Source organism: Maniola hyperantus, chromosome 22 (assembly GCF_902806685.2).
Source record: "Maniola hyperantus chromosome 22, iAphHyp1.2, whole genome shotgun sequence".
Taxonomy (NCBI): Eukaryota; Metazoa; Arthropoda; class Insecta; order Lepidoptera; family Nymphalidae; genus Maniola; species Maniola hyperantus.
This window is the reverse complement of record NC_048557.2, coordinates 10,732,130-10,758,889: the sequence shown is the minus strand read 5'-3', so window position 1 is coordinate 10,758,889 and position 26,760 is coordinate 10,732,130. Positions and strand designations below refer to the sequence as shown.

At 37.4% G+C, this 26,760-nt stretch overlaps 1 protein-coding gene across 3 annotated transcripts in view; it reads right to left on the bottom strand.

Moving 5' to 3' along the window:
* The window catches only part of kek5 (kekkon 5), a 261,070-nt gene that overhangs the window by 32,607 nt on the left and 201,703 nt on the right, over nucleotides 1–26,760 (bottom strand). For 2 of the 3 annotated variants that reach the window (XM_069506203.1, XM_069506202.1), the window contains 2 exons: nucleotides 22,863–22,905; nucleotides 10,315–10,349 (listed from right to left, as the gene is read on the bottom strand). The gene's annotated coding sequence lies outside the window, so the exon portion shown is untranslated. The remainder of the gene's footprint in view (nucleotides 1–10,314; nucleotides 10,350–22,862; nucleotides 22,906–26,760) is intronic. The other variant, XM_034980723.2, reaches the window with a different exon arrangement.

Sequence of the window (26,760 nt, the reverse complement as noted above, 5' to 3'; positions counted from 1 at the left end):
CATGGGTATAGTCAAAGGCCTGGAAAGTAACATAGGCTACTTTTTTCCCGGAAAACCAAAGTTCCCACGGGATTCAGAGTTCGGGAGTTCGGGCCGAAGATTTTTCACCAGACCAGACCAGAAATTTAGAAATTGTAAAATTCCAAATCCCTGCCAGGAATCGACCCCAGGACCTCCCGGTTGATGACCACAACACTCCACACCTTGCGAGCTATTTTATTTTATTTTTTCTTTATTATACTTACAAAAAAAAAAAAAACTATCGTACAATGTTCCTATTCTTACAATTTACAACATCTATTTCAATGTATCATTTCTTATTTCTTCTTTTATGTCCTATATCACTATAAATTTAAAAACTGTAAACACTTTATTTCATTTTATTTATCTATTTACTCGCCAACTTTATATATTCTATGCCACTGACATTTAGGTAATATTTAAAAGGCGGTCACTGAAAATCAGCGTTGGGGCAACTGGTACCTCAGATATTTGCTCTAGAGGTTTGTGTCTGAGGGGCCCGACGTCTCAACACAAGCTGAGTGGCCTACCTGTTCGAGGTGTTGCACTGCTGTACAGGACGATATTGCCTACACCATGTACCACCTATATACCTCGAATAAACATTATTCTATTCTATTCTTCTATTCTATTGAGAGTGGAGGTACTTGAACAATACTCTCTAAACTAAGTGGCCGTTGTAATAGTATTCCCGTATCAAACGATAATACCTATTAGCAACCATTGAATTCCACACGGCCTCATAACCGTCGTCACGAACCGGCCAATATAATTACTTGGACACATTACACGCCGCGCTGTAATGACTTAATTAATTATCTAGATATATCTACAGCTATATATAGATACCGCTACAGTAAAAGCTGTGATAGCCTAGTGGTTAGAACGTCCGCCTTCTAATCGGAAGTCGGGGGTTCGATTCCGGGCAAATTTTTCGGAGTTATGTGCGTTTTAATTAATTAAATATCACTTGCTTTAACGGTGAAGGAAAACATGGTGAGCAAACCTGCGAGTTCTCCATAATGTTCTCAAATGTGAAGTTTTTAGGGTGCCGTACCTCAAAAGGAAAAACGGAACCCTTACAGGATCACTTTGTTGTCTGTCTGTCTGTCTGTCGGTATGTCAAGAAACCTACAGGGTACTTCCCGTTGACCTATAATCATGAAATTTGGCAGGTAGGTAGGCCTTACAGTAGACATTCGGGGAAAAATCTGAAAACCGTGAATTTAGGGTTAGATCACACAAAAAAAAATTAAATTGTGGTCATGAACTAAAAATTTGGCTTTTCAATTTTCGAAGATAACTATATCAAGTGGGGTCTGTGCAATCTGAAACATATTTTTATTTATTTTTATGCATCATAGTTTTTGAATTATCGTGCAAAATGTCGAAAAAATATGACTGTAGTACGGAACCCTCGTTGCGCGAGCCTGACTCGCACTTGACTGGTTTTAATTAATTAAATATCACTTGTTTTAACGGTGAAGGAAAACATGGTGAGGAAACCTGCATGCCTGCGAGTTCTACATGATGTTCTCAGAAGTGTATGATGTTTGCTACTCTAGCTAGCTCGGCTAGCGTGGTAGACTATTGCCAAACCTTTCTTTATAAAAAACTAGATGATGCCCGCGACTTCCCGCGTGGATTTGAACTTTTAAAAATCCCGTGGGAACTCTTTGATTTTCTGGGATAAAAAGTAGCCTATGTCCTTCCCCGAGATGTAAGCTATCGCTGTACTAAATCTCGTCACAATCGGTTGAACGGATGGCCCGTGAAAGGCTAGCAGACAGACAGACGGACAGACAGACAGACACACTTTCGCATTTATAATATTAGTATGGATGAAGGTTAGATAAATAACCCCATAGAGTCGAATCTAATCCGTACGAACAACTCCGTTCGATAATGCAGTTAAGAGTCTGGATTAAAGCAGTTGTTCGGGAGATAGGCACCGAATGCCTTATTGGTCTATTATCTTGATTAATTCCCAGAGAGCCGATGTTTATAAATCTCTCTAAACTTTATTACTGCGGTTAATTTAGTTGAAACTGTTTGCTTTTACTGACTATAGTGTTTAATGTGTGAATAAGTAATCTTTTTAGGGTTCCGTACCTTAAAAGGAAAAACGGAACCCTTATAGGATAACTTTGTTGTCTGTCTGTCTATCTGTCGGTCAGTCAAGAAACCTACAGGGTACTTCCCGTTGACCTAGAATCATGAATTTTGGCAGGTAGGTAGATCTTATAGCTGACATTTGGGCAAAAATCTGAAAACCGTGAATTTAGGGTTAGATCACACAAAAAAAAATTAAATTGTGGTCATGAATTACTAATAATTAGTATTTTCAATTTTCGAAGTAAGATAACTAAGTATATCAAGTGGGGTATCATATGAAAGGTCTTCACCTGTGCATTCTAAAACAGATTTTTATTTATTTTTATGCATCATAGTTTTTGAATTATCGTGCAAAATGTCGAAAAAATACGATTGTAGTACGGAACCCTCAGTGCGCGAGTCTGATTCGCACTTGGCCGGTTTTTTATTTTTCTTCCACTTGCTCGTAATTTGCTACTTTACTGAAGAAAGGATGTCACTAAAGAGGACTGCTATCGGGTCTTTACTAGCCGCACGCCAACATTTTCCAAGAGGACTGTAATGGAAATTGCTGGACAGTTTCATACTGATGACTTTATGGTGTAGACTAAAATAAATTAAGTTTTTTTAGGTACACGATTTTATTAATACTCTAACTTTATACCTCGTTTAGTTTTAGTTTCAAAATCACTTGAGAAGTCGCCTCGGCCTTCCAATAATACTCATCCAGTAATCGCTTTATTTCAGGCCTGGACTACATTTAAATTATGTTTTAGATTTCGGACTTTATTAGTTATGTACGTTTATCTGTTACCTGGCTACTCCTAAATTATTCACTAGATTTCGTTTTCTTAGGTTCTTTGTTATCGAGTCAAAATTGATAACAAAATGAAAGGAGTCGTCATTACGTTCGACGCGGTTTTACTGGGCAGTACAATAGTGGTACTGATTCTGAGCACAACCTAATTTTAGAGTATTCGCATATTCTTCTTACTAATGTAATGTAATGGGAAGTGGCTGGATGAGGAAGGCTGAGGACCGGGTGTGGTGGCGCTCTTTAGGGAAGGCCTATGTCCAACAGTGGACGTCCACAGGCTGATGATGATGATGATGAAAAAGAAAAAGATGCAGATACTTTAAATTTAGTTTAGAGACCTCCCTGGCGCAGTGGTGAGCGCTGTGGTCTTATTAGTGGGAGGTCCCGGGTTCGATTCCTGGCAGGGGTTTGGAATTTTATAATTTCTAAATTTCTGGTCTGGTCTGGTGGGAGGCTTCGGCCGTGGCTAGTTACCACCCTACCGGCAAAGCCGTGCCGCCAAGCGATTTAGCGTTCCGGTACGATGCCGTGTAGAAACCAAAGGGGTATGGGTTTAATAAAAACTGCCATACCCCTTCCAGGTTAGCCCGCTATCATCTTAGACTGCATCATCACTTACCATCAGGTGAGATTGCAGTCAAGGGCTAACTTGTATCTGAATAAAAAAAAAATAAAAAAAAGAGAAAGACAACGGAATCGGTGCCATTGTGGCTAATTCCATTGTACCTACACAATCTCTAAACTAAACTAAAATGGCACGTCTAAATCTATTTCTATCCCTTTCATATTGTTGCTTATGGGAAAGGATAGCACTAGATTAGAACCATTAATTTAGTTTAGAGATTGTGTACAAGTGAATCGACCCCAATAACCCTGGGGCCATGGAGTCTTAGTGCTAAAAATTTGTTTACGAGACATTTCACCGCGATTAATAGCCTCATCTGGTGACAGAAGGGCTGGCTCATTTTTTGCGCAACGGATCAGCCTGGCTGTCCAGCGCGGAAATGCAGCCAGTATTCTTGGCACCATTCCACGCGGTCATGATTTATATAGTAATTAAATAAGGCTAGCTTTAAGTTTTACCCCAATATCTCATTAAATATAGATATAGTCCGTACAAAATGACTTCTCACGTCCCATTTTAACTGTATGGGTCAACTGTCATGTCAAAAGTACGATTCACCTTTAAAATAAGGACTAAAACGCACTTTTGACATGACAATTGATACTGATAACTGTTATTACAAATCTATTTTTAATAACTTTAGTTGTTAAACTTTAACGATAAAAAATAATTAATACACAATTAATTATTGAACAAGGCATAGCTACTATTTATCATCATCATCATCATGATCAACCTGTCACCGCCGGGCCACTATTGAGCACGGGTCTCCTCTCATAATGCGAAGGGTTTGGGCATTAGTATGCCACGCTGGCCCGGATTGGCAGACTTAACACACCTTTGAGACCACTATGGAGACTCTCAGGCATGCAGAATGCAGATATTCTTACGATGCTTTCCTCGTTCAATAAAAATTAGCTGTGCACCTATTAATTGTTTTTAGGGTTCCGTACCTCAAAAGGAAAAAAGAACCCTTATAGAATCACTTAGTGGTCTGTCTGCCTGTCTGTCCGTCTGTCCGTCGTGTCTGTCAAGAAAACCTATAGGGTACTTCCCGTTGACCTAGAATCATGAAATTTGGTAGGTAGGTAGGTCTTATAGCACAAGTAAAGGAATAAATCCGAAAATCGTTAATTTGTGATTACATCACAAAAAAAAAATTGTATTCATGAAGTCAAATATTAGTATTTTCAATTTTCAAAGGTAGATAACTATACCAAGTGGGGTATCATATGAAAGGATTTTACTAGTAAATTCTAAAACAGATGTTTATTTATTTTTATGCATATTAGTTTTTGATTTATTGTACAAAACGTCGGTAAAATACGACTGTAGTACGGAACCCTCGGTGCGCGAGTCTGACTCGCACTTGGCCGGTTCAAAGTTTAATAACTAAAATATTATCAAAGTGATTAAAAATAGATTTATAATAACAATTATGTTAGTATAAATAACCATTGGTCTCAAAGATACCATTATTCAGTGTGTTCACTTCTATACAAGCACAATGAAATTCGTAAGTTTCTTTAACATATTTTTTTCGAATCCTTCAACAAACAACTCCACCAAGAGTACTATTTTTACTCCTAGTTGTAACGTTCAATACTTACATATACTTAACATACTAACTGATGCTTCGCGACTTCCTTCGCGTGCATTTAGATTTTGTAAACATGCCATGTTGATTTTTAAGCAATTAAAATATATCACTCGCTTTAACGGTGAAGGAAAACATCGTGAGGCAACCTGCATGCCTGAGAGTTCTCCATAATGTTCTCAATAGGTAGAGGGTTGAAATTTTCACGGAATATGTATTTCTATTGCCGATATAACAACAAATCTGTAATATAAAAACCGGCCAAGTGCAAGTCAGGCTCGCGCAACGAGGGTTCCGTAATACAGTCGTATTTTTTCGACATTTTGCACGATAATTCAAAAACTATGATGCATAAAAATAAATAAAAATCTGTTTTAGAATGTACAGGTGAAGACCTTTCATATGATACCCCACTTGATATAGTTATCTTACTTCGAAAATGGAAAATACTAATTATTAGTTTATGACCATAATTAAATTTTTTTGTGTGATGTAATCACAAATTCACGGTTGTCAGATTTTTCCCCGAATGTCAGCTATAAGACCTACCTACCTGCCAAATTTCATGATTCTAGGTCAACGGGAAGTACCCTGTAGGTTTCTTGATAGACAGACAGACAACAAAGTGATCCTATAAGGGTTCCGTTTTTCCTTTTGAGGTACGGAACCCTAAAAATGAATCACTAAATGTGTTGGTCATCGCAAATCTCGAGAACAGCTGAACCGATTTCGCTAATTCTTTTTTTATAATATTCCTTGAAGTACGAGGATGGTTCTTACGAAGAGAAAAATTTAAAAAATTTGAATCGACTGTTAGGCGGAACGAAGTTCACCAGCGGCGCGAAAAAACAAATTGAAACATGTTATTTCTTGTACAATGTACGGTACCTGTCGTGTGCGAGTCCGATTCGCACTTGACTGATTTTTTTTCTTTCTTTCTAACATACCTAATATTATTGTTTGCAGTTGCTCTTGGTGGGCCTGATCGCTTGCGCGTGCGCATCGTTCACGACAGCCCAAGGCTACTATGCAGCACCACAAAGGAGTGCTCTTACCGAAAACTTTTATCGTAGTGTAATTGACAAGCGCGACACAATGGCTCAAGGTGGTATATACAACGGGGTCCCAGCGTACAGAGGCGTCGGCAATCCCGGGGTCAAATATGTCCAACGTACCCCGCAATTCCATGAACCGTGGGGTCGTATGATAGGTGGCGCTTATTATTATTAAAATAAATGCATTTTTTTAAATTTATTCATTTTAACACAATATTATTAATAATTAGCTTATGCTCGCGACTACACAAATTTCAAACCCCTATTTGACCCCCTTAGGGGTTGAATTTTCAAAAATCCTTTCTTAGCGGATGCCTACGTCATAATAGCTATCTGCATGCCAAATTTCAGCCCGATCCGTCCAGTAGTTTGAGCTGTGCGTTGATAGATCAGTCAGTCAGTCAGTCAGTCAGTCAGTCAGTCAGTCACCTTTTCCTTTTATATATTTAGATTACTAGTAGAGACTTGACAAGTAGTCGGCTAGAGCGGGGCTAGACCCTGGCTAGAGAGGATACATTAATTGACACTCTCCCGAGACTGCGCGAGATTGGAAACAAATTGCGTCGAGACCGGGGGATCCTTGAAGCTTGGAAAAGATAAACAGTGTAGTGAAATCGAGTTAAAGTACTCGTAAATTAGATATAATAACCCTCCCATTTGGCTTTGCGTTAGTCGGGTAATAAGATTACTTCAGATAAAGTCAGTAAGTATTAAGTAGTCATTTAGAGTCGCTCACAATATTTTGAGGGTGGAATACGGTATTTGACAACTAGTCAAATCAGTAACTTTTTATCAACCGTCAAAACGCGCGCTTAGTATGCGAGATTCTATGAAATACCGGTGTGTGACGTCACAATGATTTGACGTGCTTTTTTCAGTTTAATCAATAATTTAAAATGGTTATTACACTTTAAACCAACAAAGGACGTGGATTTTACGTATTTTGGAAGACCCTCTATTTAATAATCACTGAGAAATAATTTATTTTTGATGTAGTCAAATACCCAATTCGAGTAAAATGTGTCACACTCACAGAGCATACTTTAGGAGCAATTTTAAATTTTAATTAAACGTCCATCTGCTCAGCGGCAACGCTTAAAGGATGAATGTTTTAATGAAACTCGATGGAATTGCACATAACTCGCAGCCATCGATATAAATGACAAGATATGCCCAAGCGAACAAAATTTTTCAGGGTTTTGGAACCAAATCAATCAGCGCCACCTCTTAGATACTAATGAACGACCCGTTTGAAGTACAGACGTCACTGAGGTTGCATTGGTGCTAAATAAACATTTTAGGACCAATGAGTCGGTGCCATTTTGCTTGTTCAATGGCCCTGTCCTTACGAAGTAATATATTATAAGCACGTGTGTTCAGATCCGTCGCAATATTCGCAAGTGATCGAGCCTTCTGATCACACACCAGAATGGGAAAGTAAGTACATTTTAATTAAAGTTTTTTTAACAATATGTATTGGCATCATTGACTTATATATTACTTCGTATGGACAGGGCCATTGAAAAAACAAAATGGCACCGACTTATTGGTGCTTTAGCACCAATGCAACCTCAGTGACGTCTGGATTTTAAACGGGTCGTTCATTAGTATCTAGGTGGCGCTGATTTATTTGGTTTCAAAACCGTAAAAAAAATTGTTCGCTTGGGCATATCTTGTCATTTATATCGATGACTTGAGCATATCTTGTCATTTATATCGATGGCTCGGGTATATCTTGTCATTTATATCGATGACTAGCTTATGCTCGCGACTTCGTCCGCGTGGACTACACTAATTTCAGACCCCTATTTCACCCCCTTAGGGATTGAATTTTCAAAAATCCTTACACAATTTCTAAACCTAAACTAAATTAACAGGGTTAAATCTAGTGCTATCCTTTTCTGCAAGCAACATTATGAAAGGTATAGCAATAGATTTAGACGTGCCATTTTAGTTTAGTTTAGAGATTGTGTATAACGGAATTAGCCACAATGTGGCTAATTCCGTTGTACACGTATAGATGTAGCACTAGAATTAGACCTGTTAATTTAGTTTAGTTTAGAGATTGTGTACAAGGGAATCGGCCCCATCGTTTATTGTAATTTTAGGACATTTGTAAAAAAATAAAGAGATACCTACTTCTTCTTCTTAATTTGCTTTATGGCTTTCAGTAGTGCCACACGAGATACCTACTTAAAAAGCAAAAAAAAAATTAATTCAACTTTTTTAAAAATACGTATTGGCATGTACGTTCCAATCCGAGTGACGTCATGACTGCTCATGAACCTAAAAAAAGGCGTGTACTGATCGAATACAATTTTGTAAATTTTTTGGTAGTTTATTATTATCACTTTAGGATCAAATTAAGACACTTTTAACTCCTAGTTAGGTAAATTAATGTAACAAACGATTGTTGAAGCGAAAATTAAAAAATCCAATTCCATGAAAAATCGCGTGTTAAATCACTGTGAAAAAAAAATAATAATTTGATCAAATGAAAGTTATTTAAAACTAGCCGATGCCCGCGACTTCATCCGCGTGGAATAGGGTTTTTGTAAAATACCGTGGGAACTCTTTAATTTTTCGGGATAAAAACTAGCCTATGTCCTTCCCCGGGATGCAAGCTATATCTGTACCAAATTTCGTCAAAATCGGTTGAACGGATGGGCAGTGAAAGGCTAGCAGACAGACAGACAGACAGACACACTTTCGCATTTATAATACTAGTATGGATTAGCAATCATGCCCATAGCTACCTGCTACTTCAACGAAGGGCGGATCGTGAGTTATTTTTGCGCGAATGGTTTGGTCGTTTTGCTTGTTTTGCTCGTTTTGCTTGTTTTGCTCGTTTTGCTTGTTTTGCTCGTTTAGCTTGTTTTGCTCGTTTTGCTTGTTTTGCACGTTCGCGTTCAAACCGGCCAGTCATTCAAGTGTCTGGTGGGTTTAACTATAAATCTCCGACGTGAATCATTTGCATATTATTTTACCGTTAAGCCGGATACGGGATGTATAAAACGCGACAGGTCGAGATGGCAATCGGGGTATGAGGTAGGGGGACGCTCCGCACACCCGCACGTCACCCGAGCTATCCCCCACACTGATTGCCCTCTCAACCAGTCGCGTACTATAGGTATACTTAGTAACGTGAAACGTCACTAAATATATTCTAATAGTAATTTACAGTCGTTAGACCTGTCACATTGTATGGTTCAGAATGTTGGGCGGTAAAAGGGACGGATGAAAGGAGAGTACATGCGACTGAAATGCGAATGTTGAGATGGATGTGTGGTGTGACAAGGATGGATAAGATAAGGAATGAATATATAAGGGGTAGTTTGAAAGTAGCGCCAGTGGTAGAAAAGATGAGGGGTAATAGGCTGGCATGGTATGGGCATATAATGCGGAGGGAAGAAAGCCATGTCACTAGAAGAATTTTAAGTATGCATGTGGAAGGAAAAAAGAGGAGAGGACGACCAAAGAAAAGGTGGATGGATTGCGTGAAAGAGGATATGCGTGAAATAGAGGTGGATAATACGTTGACGAATGACAGGAATGAGTGGAAGAAGAAGACATGTTGTGCCGACCCTACGTAGCGTGGGATAAGGTAAGGAAGAAGAAGAAGTAATTTCTAGCGTGTCGTGTTGTGTCGTGACGCGTCAGAAGCATATGCAATGATTAAATTTTTTTTTGTTATTATTATTAATTAATTATCCTGGACTGAATTTTTTAGGCAACCCAATGCAACAATGCATTGTGGCCAATAGTGAGCGAGCATTAACCAATCAGAGATGATTGCGATCGTGACATTGTAACTGTCAAACAACCGCGGTAGGGCCACTGCTCGGTGAAGGTCGTTCTATAGCGGGACCCTATACTATATCTTTCAGGCATTACCCATCCATGTGGCACTTCATAGAATCAGAAAAGCACTGCATACCTACCGATAATGTTTACCTTATTTTCGCTACATTTAATTATTTCAATCCGTACTTACATTCAAATGAGTTTGTGAACACCAATGGAATTTAAAAAAAATTGTGTTTAAGTAAACTGTACTTACTAAACTTAATAAAATAAAGCTTATTAAAATCTTTAAAGAACTCACTTGGATTTAAAGAAACATCTACAGCTGGTGATGATCTGTAACAGATAAAATATAGAATAACATTAAATAAGAAAATACATTTACTAAACAATACATAGTTCAGAAACATACTGCTACAAACGAACAGTTCATATTTAAACATTGAATGAAGGAATGAATGAATTCATTATCCTTCCCGGAAGTCCCAATAACAACTGTACAAAAACTGTACAAAACTGGACGCAAAGGTAACGAACAGACAGACAAGCATTCATTTTTATCCATACTTCTATACTGGGTATCTCATAAATGCGAAAGTCTTTCTGTCTATCTGTCTGTCTGTCTGCTAGCTTTTCACGGCCCAGCAGCTTGACAAATTTTGATAAAATTTGGTACAGAGTAAGCTTACACCCTGGGGATGGACATAGGCTACTTTTTATCCCGAAAAATCAAAGAGTTCCCTCGGGATTCTTAAAGGCCTATCCGTTACACCGATTTAAATGAAATTTAGCACAGAGGTAGCTTGCATCTCGGAAATTGACACAGACAACTTTTATCCCGGAAAATCAAAGAGTACCCACGGGATTTTAAAAAAAACCTAAATCCATGCGGACGCAGTCACGGGCATCATCCAGTATATTATAAGAAGAGAAATTATTACCTACAAGTCTACAAGTTTAAAGAGCGATAACAAATAACCGATGTCGTAATAACAAAACCATTGCCATGAAACCTATTTGCAATATCAGCTAGTCGGTATTTCTATAGGACAAAAAAACTGTAGCACAAGCAAGATAAGGGAACAAACAATTTATCAGACTCACAGATTAAAATCAGATCGTGACTAAGTGATATTTGTACAAGACATCGGGACGTGTAGGCGGGCCCGCGGGACAAATTGCGGGACATCTTTATTGTTATGAGACGTAAAGACAGTCCTGACCTTAGATGAATGGTCCTGACAGACAGACTGTCCGCAACAACTGAGTTTGTTGTGGGCTCTTCTCAGACCTGGGCGCGTTTGGAACCCTCGTAGCTTTAGTTTTAAGTTTGCGAAATAATTATCACCACTATATCTTAGAAATCCAACATCTGACTTTCAAAAAGAGTTATTAATTACCTATTTTGAATAAATCATTTGACTTTGACTTTGACTTTGCAACTTTGTCCGCGTGGACTACATAAATTTCAAACCCCTATTTTACCGCCCTAGGGCCTAGAGGGATTGAATTTTCTTAAATCCTTTCTTAGCGGATGTCTACGTCATAATAGCTATCTGCATGCCTTTCAGCCCGTATCCAGCCAGTAGTTTAAGCTGTGTTGATAGATCAGTCAGTCAGCCAGTCAGTCCTTTTATATATTTAGACTAGCTTATGCTCGCGACTTCATCCGCGTGGACTACACAAATTTTAAAACCTCTATTTTACCCCCTTAGGGGTTGATTTTTCAAAAATCCTTTCTTAGCGGATGTCTACGTCATGCCAAATTTCAGCCCGCGATCCGTCCAGTAGTTTAAGCTGTGTGTTGATAGATCAGTCAGTCAGACAGTCAGCTTTTCCTTTTATATATTTAGAGTTAGCATGTGCAGCTATTAACCCGAGTATTGACCGTACATGCCGAGACATGAGGCTATTTCAGTCCGCTTCAGTCCGCCACTATGTTTGATGTACAGAAATATCCCTCTGTCGCTGACTGGAGGAAAACCAGAGGAATAAACATGTAAAGTCCATTAAAGTTGTATATCTTCATGGGAAATAAACACCAACCTTTTATAGGTTAGACAGTAATGTATTAGAATGCTCAGTTAGGGCTCCTTCACATGGTTAGAAGCCTTAAGCTCTACCTAGTACACAGACTACGCCCAATAACCGGACACCCCCGATCGCCAAGGTACCCTTACTAAAAGTGGAGGGGAAAACGGATGCTGCATATCCTAGCGAGTTGAACTGAACTACTCTAGCTCACTAAGTGAGGTAGTCAAGTTCTAACTTGTCTGTGAGAAAAACTGGACTCAAATAAAGGAGCAGGTCCGGACAAAATTCCACCGTTGTTTATCAACACCTGTGCCAGTGAACTTTCTGTCCCATTAAGCATCATCTATAATTTATCGCTTCAATCAGGTGTTTTCCCTAAATTGTGGAAAACAGCTTACATTATACCTATCTTTAAGTCCGGAGACCGGTCGCGATGTGAAAACTATCGTCCAATTAGTATATTATGCTGTTTTTCAAAGATTTTAGAGTCGGTTGTATACGACAGTATTTACCATCACGTTTTCCCTATCATAACACCCAAACAACATGGCTTCGTTAAAAATCGCTCTACTACGACTAATTTGTTAGAGTACAAAAATTTTATTTGCAGGTCATTTGCTAGGCAAGGTCAAACAGACTCAATTTACACCGATTTCTCCAAGGCATTTGATAAGGTCAATCATATAATTCTTTGTCATAAACTAGGTGCTTATGGTATTTGTGGCAACCTCTTACGATGGGTGCAATCATACTTACTTAAGAGATCACAATTAGTAGCCATTAAAGGGCATGTATCGTCACCAACCATTATCACCTCGGGTGTCCCGCAGGGCTCTCTCTTAGATCCACTCTTCTTTAACCTATTCGTCAACGATCTTGTAGACAAATTACATTGTGAGAGTTTGTTTTATGCCGATGACCTCAAAATTTTCAAATCAATTGACAATATAAATGATGCTCTTTGTCTTCAAGATGATTTGAACGCTGTTGCTGACTGGTGCACCGATAATCGTATGAGTCTTAATATTGATAAATGTTTTGTGGTCAGCTTTACTCAAAGAAAGTCTAAGAAGATTGAATTTAATTACTCTTTGAAAGGTCAAACTCTCACAAGAAAGACATCGGCTAAGGATCTTGGTGTCATATTTGATGACAAATTGACGTTTAGAGATCATTACGAATACATAATTGCCAAATGTAACAAACTGGTAGGATTTATTTTAAGATCGACGAGGAATTTTAAAAAGCCTTCTAGCTCGATACATCTTTATCAAGCCATGGTTCGAAGTATAATGGAATATAATTCTGTAATATGGTCTCCGTACTATGCAGTTCATTGTCATCGCTTAGAAAGCGTACAAAAGAAATTTATTCGCATTTTATCTTATCGGCATCATTTCGGCCATAGGCGCACACCTTACCACGACAGACTGAAACACTTTGGGTTACGAACTTTAGAATTTCGCCGGAAGTATTATCATTTAATATCTCTACATAGGATTATTCACTCCAAAATAGATTCTCTCGTATTGCTGTCGTTGATTAATATTAATTATAATGTCCGATTTAGAAACCCTAGAACTTTTGCCCTTAGTGTATATAAGAACAATACTTCCTTTTACAATCCCGTTGTCCGTATGTGTCGCCTGTATAATGATCTTTTCACAGCTAACCGTAACATTGACATTTTTAATAATAATTTGAACACATTTAAAAAACATATTAATCAACATTTTGCATCTTCTCCACTTTAAGTATATTTTTCATAGTTAATTTTCTTGTATTTCTTTTTTCTGTGTTTTTATAAATTGTATCTTATCAGTTAGTTAGTGCATATATTTATTTAAGAATTGTTGTGTACACATATTTAGGGTTACCGCTTAGATTTAATCTATTGTTTTTTATTTTTATTTGGACCATTTATAGCTGAAACCTGTTTTGTGTGCCTTTATAATAAAAAATAAATAAAAAGATATCGTATCGTCGTAAGACAAAGATATCGTTAAAATCCACGGAAGATTTCCCGGTGCAACCTACAACGCCACAGGAAATAGACCCGGGTAGATAATCCCGGACATTTTTCTTGCACTTGCTCGTTTCCCACAACGTCAGCTCGCAAATAGACTATATTTTACTATGGAGCTGCATCATAAATACTGAAATTTGTTTACCTAATACGACATATTATAGTTTCGAGATCATAGGGGTTTTATTTCTGACGTAGAATCCAATCAGTACCCTTATTATAAACTAGCCGAAGCCCGCGACTTCGTACGCGTGGATTTAGGTTTTTAAAAATCCCGTGGGAACTCTTTGATTCTCTGATGCGAAAGTGTTTGTTTGTTTGTTGGTTGGTTTGTCCTTCAATCACGTCGCAACGGAACGACGGCTCGACGTGATTTTTTTGCATGGGTATAGTTAAAGACCTGGAGAGTGGCATAGACATTTATCCCGGAAAATCAAAGAGTTCTCACGGGATTTAAAAAAAAAATCCACGCGAGCGAAGCCGCTGGCACCAGCTAGTACGTCAATAAAGTCGTTTTTAGCCCACACTTTCCCATTTTTATTATGGGTAGTATATTAATATCATATGAACATAACTAGCTTATGCTCGCGACTTCGTCCGCGTGGACTACAAAATTTCAAAACCCTATTTCACCCCTTAGGAGTTGAATTTTCAAAAATCCTTTCTTAGCGGATGCCTACGTCATATAGCTATCTGCATGCCAAATTTCAGCCGATCCGTCCAGTAGTTTGAGCTGTGCGTTGATAGATCAGTCAGTCAGTCAGTCATTCAGTCAGTCAGTCAGTCAGTCAGTCACCTTTTCCTTTTATATATTTAAGATAGATGTAGAATCAGTACCCTTATTATAAATGCGAAAGTGTGTTTGTTTGTTGGTTTGTCCTTCAATCACGTCGCAACGGAACGACGGATCGACGTGATTTTTTGCATTGGTATAGTTAAAGACCTGGAGAGTGGCATAGACATGTGTCCCGGAAAATCAAAGAGTTCTCTCGGGATTTTTAAAAACCTAAATCCACGCGGGCGAAGACGCGGGCATCAGCTAGTACGTGAATAAAGCCTTTTTTAGCCCACACTTTCCCATTTTTATTATGGGTAGTATATTAATATCATATGAACATAATATATGGATTCTCTAATTTCGACTTCACTGTTAAAACGTACATCGTAAAGTAATGTACATCGGCATTTAGATTTTAGAATGTCATTTCGGCTTTGTAGAGCGTTGTCTCTGTCACTCATACTTATATGACGTTTCGTCGGTCTCAACGACAGAGAGAGTGCTCTACAAATTTGCTATCTCCTTCTAAAGGTCGATGTACATAACTTGTAACTAGTACCTTCATCTAATCCCATTTTTATAATTCACTCAACTTGGAAAGCCTTTTATTTTTTACCCAGTTAAGGTCAGGAAAAATATCCTTTTGAACTTAATGCAATTTGTTCAATACTCAATATACAAGGCTTTTCCGTATTGAATTTTTTATCAGTTTTCCTTCTACGTAAGAGAAGATGTGAAGTAAAGGTCAAAACTGTAGAAAATTAAGTTACCAATCAGTACCTACCCTTATTATAAATGTGAAAGTGTGTTTGTTTGTTGGTTTTGTCCTTCAATCACGTCGCAATGGTACAACGAATTGACGTGATTTTTTGCATGGGTATAGCATATAGATAAAGACCTGGAATAAATAAAAAAATCGTATATTTGTAAAAATTCACGATATATTGCAAATAAAACATCTGACTGACGCTAGAGGTCAACGAACGTTGCGTAAGTAGGCCATCCGAAGTCGATGCCACGTCATAGGTGGGTCATTGACCCCAGTTTTAAATGCTATACATTGCGGGTTTGAAAAATACTAAATCACTAAAACTACAAAATAAGGCAAATGGTTATTGGTATAGGACTGTGTTTAAATAGTATAGCAATAAGCCAATAACGCTAAGTTGTTGCTAGCGTTCTGGTTACACCCTGTATAATTTGGAAAATGTAATCTCATATTAACATCTCACACGTGATTTGCTCGACCGTTAGCACGATATTATCTCAGCTGCATGCGGTCATGGCGAGGACCTGGTATAGCACGCTGGAGCGGTTCATTTGCACTTTATGTTAACTATTTAAGGGTTAATTTTACCTTCTATTTCATTTTCAGTATAGTGAACTAAGAGCCAGCGCATGCAGACCTTCGTTATTTTATAAAAGCTGAATGTTTCTCTGCGTATTGCCCCAATACAGGGAGGAAGGATTAGCGAATATGAAGTTTGGATCATGGTGGTTTTGGGAGATAACAGGTAATAAAGGTGTAAAAAATCTTACGTCAAGGCATAAAGTCTATCTACACTAATATTATAAGGAGGAAAACTTTGTTTGTTTGTTTGTACTGAATAGGCTCAAAAACTACTGGACCGATTTTAAAAATTCTTTCACCATTCGAAAGCTACATTATCCACGAGTACACATAGGCTATATTTTATTTGGAAAAAAATAGGGTTCCGTAAGATATTTGGGTTTTTTTCGGACACAAGGTGTAAAAAATCAACCAGAAAAGTTACTTATTTTGCGTACGCTGCCTAAACTATAAAAGATAGAACCATAAATGTTCTAATTAATTGTAGATCTTATAAATATCTACAAAAAGTCCGCGACACACTATACCCATCTATGTCGAGTGAGGCACAGCAACCATTTTTTTATTTAAAAAATCTTGAATTTTTTTTGGACTACATTTAAAAGCGTTTATTTTACTCATGCTATTAATCCTTATCAAATAAATGATTTCATCACTAAGAACAGTTTATGGAGATAATATTTGGTCTTTGAATGATTAAAATTGGACGTTTGGTTTTGAAGTTATGGCGAAATTAAAATATTACGATTTCTGCTGCACGGCCCGTGTATTATAAAAGAGGTAATGTCGTTAAGTTGTTTGTAGGGGGTAATCTTTAGAACTACTGAACCGATTTTAAAAATTCTTTCACCAGTAGAAAGCTACATTATTCCTGAGTGACATAGGCTATACGGGATCTTTAAAAACCTAAATCTACGCGGGCGAAGCCGCGGGGATCAGCTAGTTGTTTTATATTTTCTTCGGAATAGTATTAGAAATCACGTCATGCATTGCCAAACACAGTATTGTGGCAACCCCCTGTCAGACACCCTTAAAGATTAATAATTTTGTTAAAGTTAAGTGTGTGTCTCTGAAAAGCGCACTAGAAAAAGTTTATATAATTTGGAAAATGTAATCTCATAATAACATCTCACACGTGATTTGCTCGACTGTTAGTACGATATTATCTCAGCTGCATGCGGTCGTGGCGAGGACATGGTATAGCACGCTGGAGCGGTCCATTTGCACTTTATATTAACTATTTAAGGGGTAATTTGACCTACCATTTCATTTTCATGTTCTTGCTGGGAAATTCCCATGATTTCTGGAAGATTTCAGTAAACTGAATTAATTATCAAAAAGATAAATCAAAAACTATTATCCATAAAAATAAATAAAAATCTGTTCTAGAATGTACAGCCCTCTCATATTATGATATGCCACTTGGTATAGTTATATTACTTTGAAAATTTAAAAAACTAATTTTTATTTTTATTTTTGTGATGTAACCACAAATTCACGGTTTTCGGATTTATTCCTTTACTTGTGCTATAAGACCTGTCTACCTATCAAGTTTCATGATTCTAAGTCAATGGAAAGTACCCTATTGGTTTTCTTGACAGACACGACGGACAGACGGATAGACAGACAACAAAGTGATCCAATGAGGGTGTCTTTTTACCTTTTGTGGTACGGAACCCTAAAAACCGGTCAAGTGCGAGTCGGCCTCACACACGAAGGGTTCCGTACCATCGTGCAAGTACAACAAATAACACTTTCAATTTTACCATTTTCATGGCGGCTATTTTGATTTTTTTTGTAAAAATATCAACTCTCTACCTATTACAGTTCACGAGATACAGTTCGCTGATAGACAGACAGAGGGAGGGAAGGAAAGTAAAAGCTTAGTAATAGGGTTCGTTGGCACCTTTCGAGTACGGAACCCTACAAAAGATTTAGCCGCCTTGATCGGAATTCGATCGGGAGGACGTTATTATGTAGTAGAGAGATGATTTTCCAATATTAAATTAGAAAGTGGTCCCGAAATGTTTACTTAGCGAAGAAAAATGACCAATTAATGAGATAGGGTATCCCTTAAGCAGCTTCCAAGTAATTTTGATCGTCTTATCTTAATTGAATCTTAATTATATTAAAACCAAACAATGTAGAGATGAGATATTGTAGTATCGCTCGCTGTTAAATTTTTTTTCGTCTAAGCATTTTCTGGCAAATATTTATTCCTAAAAAATGATATATTATATGTATTTTTTCGACTTTTTGCACGATAATTAAAAACTATTATGCATTAAAAAAAAACTGTTTTAGAATGTATAGGTAAAGGCCCTTTCAGATGATACCCCACTTGGTATAGCTATATCTAACTTTGAAAATTGAAAATACTGATATCATCATGAATAACATTTTAATTATTTTTCTGTGATGTTACTACAAATTCACGGTTTTCGGATTTATTCCTTAGCTTGTGCTATAACAAATCCTATACCTATATGTATACCAAATTTCATGATTTTAGGTCAACTAGAAGTACCCTATAGGTTTTCTTGACAAACACGACGGACAGAAGGACAGACAGACAACAAAGTGATCTTATAAGGGTTCCTTTATTTTTGAGGTACGGAACCCTAAAAAAGTGTTTGGCAATATGCAGGTCCTAAGGCTTTGGCGAGAACTCGTGATACTGGTCTCAAAGGAATAACATAATATAGCCTGTATGTGTGTGCCTTGGTTATTCCTAGGATTTAGTTCACTGGCAGATTTTTACCATATAGGCCTTCCTACAACTATTTGAGTCTACTTAAATTGGGTATATGGAAAATCGATTGAAACCCCTGCAATATCTCTTTTTTAAGCTTATTCGTGAGAAACGTGTAGAGAGGTTGTAGAGCTGTTTACGCCGAAGCACAATATGCGACACGTTAAAATTTCCTGCCTTAAGGCAACAAGGGTTTCCAGTCTGGTAGGGATGAAATTGTAAGGCTGATGGATTTGAACAGATTTGATACGGGCATGTTTGTGAATTACTGCCCGTCCGCATCTAGGATGCTATAGTCTGTTTGGAATTATAAGCCTTATTTCTTGAAGACAGTAAAAACTTTTATTTGGTTTTTTCTTTATTTTTTTTGTTTTGTATTGGGGTTATGTTGTTAGGTTAAGATTTTGTTAATTTGATTTTATGTATTAGATTATAATGGGGCTGACATGTATTTAAATATAAAAGCCCCTAAATAAATAAAGAAAAAAAAAAAAAAAAAAAAAGCAACAAGGGACATCTTGCGACAGTCTGCCGACGTCTCTTGTCTGGGCTCGAGATTCGGGCACGCACCTCTATCTTTTGCAGTTATTTGCGTTTTAAGCAATAGAATATCACAGACGCAGACAACGGACAGAGAGTTTGTCCGCGGAGAAATATTGTATTCATACTAATATTATAAATGCGAAAGTGTGTCTGTCTGTCTGTCTGCTAGCTTTTCACGGCTTAACCGTTCAACCGATTTTGACGAAATTTGGCACAGACGTAGCTTGCAACCCGGGGAAGGACATAGGCTACTTTTTATCCCGGAAAATTTAAGAGTTCCCACAGGATTTTTAAAAACCTAAATCCACGCGTACGAAGTCGCGGAATCAGCTAGTATCAAATATTTGAAAAGAGCAACCGCCGAGTTTCTTGCTGGTTCTTCTCGGTAGGAAAGGCATTCCGAACCAGTGGTAGATGCATCCGACGATTCGAAAGCACTTGTGAAAGTTTACTTGAATAAAAAAGATATTATTATTATTATTATTATAAAAAAAAACATGATCACCTAAGAACCACAATGCATTACTCGAAAAACATTTGTCCGCGTAAACGTAAAGCGATAAAATCCATTAAAAGCCATTTTAAATTTCAACTAAATCGGTTCAGTCATTGTGGTGTGAAGGAACTACACACATAAAATCTTTCTGTTTATAATATTATACGTGTGATTACATACAAGTAAATAATCTCCATAACGCTCTAGATACCTAGAGATTCGTGCACAAGAATTTTAAAATCTCATTGAATGTCACACTACATTAACTTTCATGTCTTTCCCGAACAAAGTATCATGTCAAAGGTAAAGGGCACCTTATCTCGAAGCAGCGATATAAAAGTTCCACTAGAATGCGACGCGTAACTGTTCCAACGAACATCGGTGTCCACACTCCTGTCATCATCAGAGCTCGTATTCGATTGTATACAGGGTGTAACCAGAACGCTGTCAAAAACGAAGACAGATGAAAGTTATGGTACCATAAAAAAACGCGGAAAAAGTATATTTTAAAAAATTCCTATACCTATTTTGTAAAAGTTCACGATACATTGCAAACAAAACATCTGACTGACGCTAGAGGTTAACGGAACGTTCTGTAGTAGGTCCCTCGGAATCATTGCCACGTCGTAAGTGGGCGTTGACCCGAGTTTTGCATGCTATACATTACGGGTTTTGAAAAATACAAAATCACTGTAACTACAAAATGAGGCAAATGGTTATTGGTATTGGATTGTGTTTAGGTAGTTATAACAATGACCGCTAAGTTTTTGCTAAGCGTTCTGGTTACGCCCTGACCTATCATTTTTTTTTTTTTTTTAAATCTTTATTTTTTTTGGTAGTTTTGCCCGACAAAAAATAAAGATAAAAAAAACCTACTATTTTTAAACTTGGCGCGATAACTCTAATAATTATTACTTACCTTATCATATTCGAGTAAGTATACTAGGTAGCTTTAGTACTATAGTCTGTTCTAACTTACCTATGTTATAGAAACGGACTACATCTAAAGCGGACTTCGATTGACTCCTGTCAATCCTGCGTGGACACCGATTTTCGTTGGAACATGTTGTTTACTATAAACGCGCCGCATCTAGTGGAACATTTTATATCGCAGTCAAGAAAGCAATAAATTCTGCCGCCTTCCTCCAAATTCCAGTACAGTATGCAAACCATAGCCGCTCCTAGGCTTTAGAGGATTCCACGCCTAGGGATCAAGCAAGAATAACGTCCTGGAAATGAGCTGGATTTTCTCATACCCGCCATAAGAATTCCATTTGGATTCCTTCCACGTCGTAATCAAAACCGGACTGCGGCCCGACATACAACGAACGGCTTTCGTTGTATGTCGGGGCGAAATATATTTGGCGATTTAGAGTGGTTACTACAAACGTTATTTTGCACGAAAACATCTCAAATCGTATCTGTTGCAAACTTGATCTTGTACCTCTTCTATGGCTCGTATTATAAATTATAATATATTTTGGAATTGCACGTCACAAACCTTTCTTTTTGAATTTGTACAGCATTTTTCTAAAATTAATTTTTTTCTAGTAGCAGAGACAACGAAAGAATCTATGGCACTAATTAACTATTTGGTACTACATTACTCATATTATTTTGTCATGGTATTGCGATTTATGAAACATGCTATATATGAAGAGACCCTTAAAGAGAAACTTTAAGGGTTTCTTGTTTTCTACGGCACCCTAAAAATCAAATCCGCAAATAACTGTGGAATGGTAATCCGTGTCCGTAATAAATACGGATATAGGGCATCGGTCACACGATATATTTGCTCTTATTGCGAACGCCCATTGTCATGTTATGTTTTTACGATCGCCACGGTCCAAATATTTTAATCAGTACCCTTATTATAAATGTGAAAATATGATTGTTTGTTGGTTTATTGGTTTGTTCGTTTGTCGTTCAATCACGTCGCAACGTAGCAACGGATGGACGTGATTTTTTGCATGGATATAGTCAAAAAGACCTAGAGAGTGACATAGGCTACTTTTTATCCCAAAACACCAAATAGTTCCCACGGGATTGTTAAAAACCTAAATCCACGCGGACGAAGTCGCAGGCGTCAGCAAGTTAAAGAAATAAACGTTTTTTCTTAATTTCTTTTTCTTTTCTTTCTTTTAATATGGAACTCTAAAAATCAAATCCGCAAATAGCTGTGGAATGGTAATTCGTGTCCGTAATAAATACGGATATAGGGCATCGGTCACACGATATATTTGCTCTTATTGCGAACGCCCATTGTCATATAATGTTTTTACGATCGCCACGGTCCAAATATTTTAATTAATCGTTCGAGGAGTATGCACGAGAGTAATCTTTATTCATGATCAGTATTTTTAACACGAGTTGGCACCTACAGTATTTTTAGGGTTTCTTTTTAGGGTTCCGTACCTCAAAAGGAAAAACGGAACCCTTATAGGATCACATTGTTGTCTGTCTGTCTGTCAAGAAACCTACAGGGTACTTCCCGTTGACCTAGAATCATGAAATTTCGCAGGAAGGTAGGTCTTATAGCTGACATTAGGGGAAAAATCTGAAAACCGTGAATTTGTGGTTACATCACACAAAAAAAAATTAAATTGTGGTCATAAACTAATAATAATTAGTATTTTCAATTTTCGAAGTAAGATAACTATATCAAGTGGGGTATCATATGAAATGGCTTCATCTGTACATTCTAAAACACATTTTTTTTAATGCATATCTTTGAATTATCGTGCAAAATGTCGAAAAAATACGACTGTATTACGGAACCCTCATTGCGCGAGCCTGACTCGCACTTGGCCGGCTTTTTTTTTTATCGCTGGGAAATGCGTTTACCAATGTATAAATAACTAATAAATACCTCAATATTGTACCGATGTTCCTTTACTGCAAAGGGTTTTCATCTGTAACAAAAAAAAATGCTATTTCATACAATTTTGTATTTATTTGTTTTACATTATTGATCGATCCATTCATTGAATTTTTTTGTAACTAATTTTTGTAAATGTTATTAAAACAAAAAGTTGTAGTAGGCATAAGTCCCGCAAATTGCTATTGCGCTGTAACCATGTCTCATTAACATGAAAATGACGTCATTTTGATGTCAGCCGAAATAAAAAGTGAAAAATATACCATCAGCTCGAAACTTCAGTCTAGCGCTGACCTCACTAAAATAGCGGCCACGCGCATTAGCAATTTGCGGACCTTATAACTATATAACGAAACCACAAAATCAGAAAACAGAATAGTTCTTACTACCTAGTTGATTAAAGTCTTGACAAAAACAAGAGATCTCTCCATAATAATATCCGAGATGGCATTTTACTTAGAAGAATTTATGAGTCCAATGTTATATCTACTCGTAATATAAATAAAAGATAGGACACAACAGAGCGCTGGAGAGTATAACTCCTTTGTTCGTTATCGGGTGACGTGGCGGAGAGATTGGGACTTGTGCAAACTAAATGTTTTTGTTCGACATCGATACATCATACAATGTAGATTTGTTTTTAAAGTCTAGACTTTGAAGGTACAACTGTAAGAATTAATAAGAATAGCTGTGTTTGTTTGCATTTTTTTTTGGGCGAGTGTGCGCGATTCATGCTAACTTGAAACAAAGTCACTAACTTGTCAAGTCACTTGTAAGAGATACGCGCAAAACTAATTTTATTAATTGCGTATGTGCAGCGCATGTCAAAAAAAGCAAACGAACACGGCTAATATCATAAACTCAATAATTAAATTGTTTTCAAATAGTGGATAGGTATGCAAGCGTTACTATGAGCAAGTAGCAACTATCAGCTTGATAAAAATAGAGTCATTTTCTGCAGGAAATTAATTTTTTATGTAAAAAAATTAAAAAATATTTGTCGTTTAAGCCCTTCCATACAGCGTGATGTTAATAAATTAATTATACTAAAAATAACGAAAATTCATTTTTTTTTAATTACTCTCTTTAATAATGAATTCTAGCCCCATAAACTACCTCTATGTACAAAAACATCACATCATTTTATTATTACAACAGTCCAATGCCAAAATCCTATTAGCTTACAATAATTCCTTTATAAATAGGTACTTATTTTGTTACATTGTGGTTTTTGGTGGATTTTCAATCTGGCGTGAGATAGCCGGACGTACCTATGAGATGAGTGCGTCAGACTCAGCGCCAGGTGTTTCCGCTCAGCCGGCGAATGCATACAGTACCCGTAGTACAAGATTTTACGTCTCACCAAACCAAACCAAATTCGAGAGTCGAAATACTTCCGCGTTACAGTAAACTGGATCTTAAACGCCTTGTTTTAAAGCTCAAGTTTGTCTACACTTCTACAGCCAGCGCTCCAAGCGGAAACATTGCGCAGTTAAAATCAGTGGCATTGAATATTTGACTTCAATTCAAGGCTGTTTAGGTCCATTTTACTGTAACGCGGAAGTATTTCGACTCTCGAATTTGGTTTAGTTTGGTGAGACGTAAAATCTTGTACTACGGGTACAGACTTTATTGACTCCATTTTGTAGTTGTAACAAAAGTACATATGTATTTTATTATACAACTAGCTTATGCTCGCTACTTTGTCAAATTTCAAACCCCTTTTTTTCCTACTAAGGGGCTAAATTTTTCAAAAGCATGATACGCTTTTTCTATGTTTATAACAATAAGAGTAAACACAATTTGACGATTCAACTTCAAAACTGACAGACTTTCATAAATATTTTACACCCCTATTTTACCCCTTTAGGGGTTGAATTTTCAAGAGTACTTTCTTAGTCGATGCCTACGTTATAATAGCTATCTGCATACCAAATTTAAGCCCGATCTGTTCAGTAGTTTGAGCTGTGCATTGATAGATCAGTCAGTCAGTCACATTCTCCTTTTATATATATAGTATATAATATAATATAGTATGAATGAGGTCGATGAACTTTGTCAGCCCTAGCACAGACTACGGTCTATTTGGGCTGCAAACTGCCAACACCAGTGCATTGATAAATCAGTCAGTCACCTATCTACCTGCCTTTCATGATTCTAGGTCAAAGAGAGGTACCCTATAGGTTTCTTGACAGACAGACACAACAAAGTGGTCCTTTATAGGTTCTTTTTCCTTTTAATGCACGGAACCCTAAAAATAACTCTTCCTTTCCAAGATCTGAGTCGTCCCAAAAAGCTTAAAGTTAAGTCGCGAAACGTAGTTAAGCTTGTTAAGCAAAATAGGAGTTATCCGCACCGTTTCCCGGTATGGTTGCGGCTTAGCACACAGAATATGTATTATTCAAGCGGCTCGCACGCTTTGTGGGTCGTCACAACGTTCTCCATCTGCCCGGAATGCTAATTCCTCCGATAACATGCCGAAAGTTTAGCTTCTTACTTGAAAACGACATTAAGTCGAAATCGGTTAAATACATGGACCGTGAAAGATACTTTAATTAGAGACAGTCGAACATTCGCATTTCTAGACTTCATCGTTTCTAGACACGTTTCCGATTATGAGATTTTGGGGCGGATAGACGAAATAGCGCCCTAAAAACAACTCTTTCCTATCCCAAATCTGAACCGACCCAAAAAGATTTCAGTTAAGTCGCGAAACGTAGTTAAGCTTGTTAAGCAAAATAGGAGTTATCCGTACCGTTTCGCGGTATGGTTGCGGCTTAGCACACAGAATATTATGTACTAGCTGACCCGGCGAACTTCGTTCCGCCTAACAGTCGATTCAATATTTTTTTTTTAAAAATATCAATTCACTATCAGAAATTCTAAAATCAGAATTTTTTATGTGACCACCACGAAAACTTTTTTGTTGATTTAAAAAAAAAATTTGCAAATCGGTCCAGAAACCTCGAAAAAATCGATGTAGAAAAAAGAACCACCTCCTTTTTGACAGTCGGTTAAAAACCAATGACCTTGAAATATTTACGGAACAATTTTTAAAATATCCCCTTTCTAACAAAAAAAGAATGAATGAAATCGGACTACGCGTTAATGAATTACAACTCGGTATACATTTTAACTTTCATCCCCTCTCCTACGGGAACCATGCTGAATTTCGGGATAAAAAGTATCCTATATTCTTCCTCATAGTATGACCTCAAATCGTACCAAGTTTCATTGGAATCCATTCAGTAGTTTCAGCGTGATGCGCGCCCGTGATACAGACAGACAGACAGACAAAAATGAAATAAATTACAGTTTTGTGTTCAGTATCGATTATAGAGTGTCCTCGAAAAAAAATTTTCAAAATATCTTCAATGTACAGAATTTGACCTGTTACAGTTTTATTATAAGTATATTGATTATTCAAGCGGCTCGCACGCTTTGTGGATCGTCACAACGTTCTCCATCTGCTCGAAATGCTAATTCCTCCGACAACATACCGAAAGTTTAGCTTTTTACTTGAAAACGACATTAACTCAAAATCGGTTAAACGTATGGACCGTGCAAATATATTTAAAAGAGAGACGCATACCGGCTCACTACAGAGCACGGGTCTCCTTTTAGGGTGAGAAGGGTTTTTGGCCATAGTCTACCACGCTGGCCATGTGAGGTGGTAGACTTCACAGAACATTATGGAGAACTCTCAGGCATGCAAGTTTCCTCACGATGTTTTCCTTCCCCGTTAAAGGAAGTGATATTTAATTAATTAAAACTCACATAACTCCTAAAAGTTAGAGGTGGTACCCGGGATCGAACCCCCGACCTCCGAATAGAAGGCGGACGTCCTAAACACTAGGCTATCACAGCTTATCTCTGTACCAAACGTCAA